Genomic DNA, 3,260 nt, shown 5'->3' on the forward strand with positions numbered 1-3,260 from the left:
CTCTTGATTTCAAAGCTGCTAGAGATTGGTGACCCATTCCTTCCTTCCAACAAGACAGAAAAATTATCCTTGACTCATAGAACTTACATGCTAGTATTCTAGTGTTGAGAGACAGATAATAAATTGCATAGCTGAATTAAGTGAGTAGACAAATCAAGTTAAAGTTCAGGGTGAGAGCTTTTCAGGTAATTTTTTCTCTGTTCAGATTCATGAGAGTAATTCAAAAATCCATTGAAGAATGAGCCAATGAGGCTAGAGAAGAGTAAGCAAACATTAAAATAAAGCTGTATATCTGGGAATAGCAAGTATCTGAGAAAAAGGTACTCTCATCTATTGTGGTAAAGATATGGATTTGCTAGAAATTTGGAGGAAATAATCTGGAAAAATTTGTAAAAGTTTTAAATGCTAGCTTCTAAAATTTCCCTTTGAGGGGCCAGCCTTGTGGCACAGTGGTTAATTTCACATGGTCTGCTTCAGCGGCCTGGGGTTCGCCAGTTCAGATCCTGGATGCAGACCTGTGCACTGCTTGTCAAGCCATGGTGTAGCAGGTGTCACACAGATAAAGCAGAGGACGATGGGCACAGATGTTGGCTCAGGGTCAATCTTCAAAGGGGAGGATTGGCAGCAGATGTTAGCTCAGGACTAATCTTCCTCAAAAAAGTAAACAACAAATAAAATTCCCCTTTGAAAAATCTATCTGAGAGATAATAATAACCCGAGAATACACATATACATACAAAACTAGGTTCATTGCATGATTGTTTAAATAGTAGAAATGTTGAAAAGATTCTAGTGTGCATCAATAAAGGAATGGTTAAAAAAAAGGTATGGTGCTTTCATTCTATAGATTACTACATAGCCATTAAAACAATGAAATGGCTCTATATGTTGAGCCTCTGAAACAAGGCCATGATATATTCTTGTATTTTTCCTACCAAAATCTCCAATGGATTTTTTCATAACTTCCTGTTAATGTTTCATAACTGTCTGTTCCTGTTTTATGTGTATGGTACTTTCACCTGAATCACTAAAGATATTCATTACATTTATTTTAATGTAACAACACGTGATGATAGCACTACAAACTTGATTTCTTTGGGTTTATGTTCCGTTGTCTTTCGAATTTGTTGTCGCTTTTGTGTGATTCTGAAGATCTTAACATACTTTGGGAGTATTTATTATAAGTACATCTTTACAACTGACATTTTCTGCTAAACTGCCCACCGATTCTGTTTGTATAACTCACATGGAAAGGTACAAAGGCACTGGTATTGCTCCCTCTTTTAAGTTAGAGAGACAAGTGGGCAATATGTATAGGCAGGCACTGTACCTCAGTTGCTTGTCTTCTGGGCTTTACTGCATTGCATTGACTCTGCCTAAAGAACTATTCCCATTTAGAGACATACACTCCAATCAGAGTGATCTCTCCCTTTAGAGGAACTATTAGGCTATAATAAAAAGGTAAGCTAGCCTGGCTTTCCACCTCAAAAGACCACTACTTACACATTTGTTAGTTGTCTGGAGCCTCTCTAGCTTCTATCCCCCTCTTATTTTTTTGAGGAAGATTAACCCTGAGATGACTACTGCCAATCCTCCTCTTTTTGACTGAGATGACTACTGCCAATCCTCCTCTTTTTGCTGAGGAAGACTGACCATGAGCTAACATTCATGCCCATCTTCCTCTACTTTGTATATGGGATGCCTACCACAGCATGGTTTTTGCCAAGTGGTGCCATGTCCGCACCCAGGATCCGAACCTGTGAACCCCAGGTCGCTGAGAAGTGGAACGGGCAAACTTAACGCTGCACCACCGGGCCGGCTCTGCTTCTATCCCCTTTTAAGAGAACATTCTTGGTATTTTAGCAAACCCTCTGTATGATTCTGATGTATGCTACAGTTTGAGAATGACTGCCTCAGTGTCTCAACCTCAACTGAACATCAGAATTACCTGGAAAATTAAAATATGCTCATATATCAATCTCATCTCAAAGATTTTGATCTAATTGATTTGTAGTGTGGCCTGGGCATTGGGATTAATAAGTTCCTCAAGTGATTTTGTATGCAGATAATGATGCAAACCACTGATTCTGTCATTCCAGTTTGTAAAGCTGGAAAAGCACTGTATGCAGACTCCTCTTTCTTCTGCCTCAGAGGTTTGGTTAGTGGGAATTCCTTCTGGAGTAAAAGATCATTGACCAACATTATCACTCCCCCAGCTAATGGAATTCATGACCCCCTTTTCATGCTTTCATGATTATTTCAGAGGGAAAACTGTGAGAGAATCCTGACACATGTGTGACTCACCTGCTGTGATTGTAATCCATAGTCTTGAACTGATACTTGAAGTGGGTCATGGAGAAATTCAATAGGTGGGAAAAGTACTTCCTCTATTCATTCATTCATTCATTCATTTCTCAGATATCTATTGAATGTTGACAGTGTTTCAGACTGTCTTCCAGGCAGTGGGGATAAAATGGTGAACATGACAGACAAAGTTCCTGCCCCCATGGAGCCTATATTCTAGTGGGCAAGGCAGATAGTAACCTATAAACAAATGTGTAATAAGACAATGATCAATTACAACGGCTAAGGAAGAAATAAACATGGCAGATTCTTATAATAAGTAACTTTCTGTCACAGCATTTTGAATTCACTCAGAAAGCCAAACTCCCCCATATATATGTATATATGTATATGTGTGTGTGTGTGTGTGTATATATATGTATACTTAATACATATCAAAAAGACAGCAGTGTTCAAAATAAGGCAAACACAGAGAAGTTCAATAATCTGTCTGAGGTAACATAGAAAATGACAGGACTGGGATCTGAATGTTAAAAGTTTGATACTGAAAACTGAAAACTACGTTCTTAACACTTTCACCAGTGCTTCGTCGAGTGTACCTTTCATCATTTGAAAATTTTTTGTGTGTTGTTTTAAACAATTTTTGTCTTAAAGCATATTTTACTCTAAACATATTTACATGCTTTATTATTTTATAATTTACTCAGTGATATATTTTTTAACCATTTATTTTCCACCTTCCTCTTCCAAGTTACAACTAACCTTCCAAGTTTTCTTTTATTCTCTTTTTCTTCACAAGTTTTTGGGAAGATATATATCCTAGTTCTAGTAGTCTAAGATTATATTATGACAAAGAGCAGTAGATTTAACATAACCATTCCCACAACCGCAGCAGAATACACATTCTTCTCAAGTGCACATGGAACATTCTCAAAGATAGACCTATGCTGGGAAAT

The sequence above is a fragment of the Equus przewalskii genome, chromosome 6 (genome assembly GCF_037783145.1).
Source record: "Equus przewalskii isolate Varuska chromosome 6, EquPr2, whole genome shotgun sequence".
Classification (NCBI taxonomy): Eukaryota; Metazoa; Chordata; class Mammalia; order Perissodactyla; family Equidae; genus Equus; species Equus przewalskii.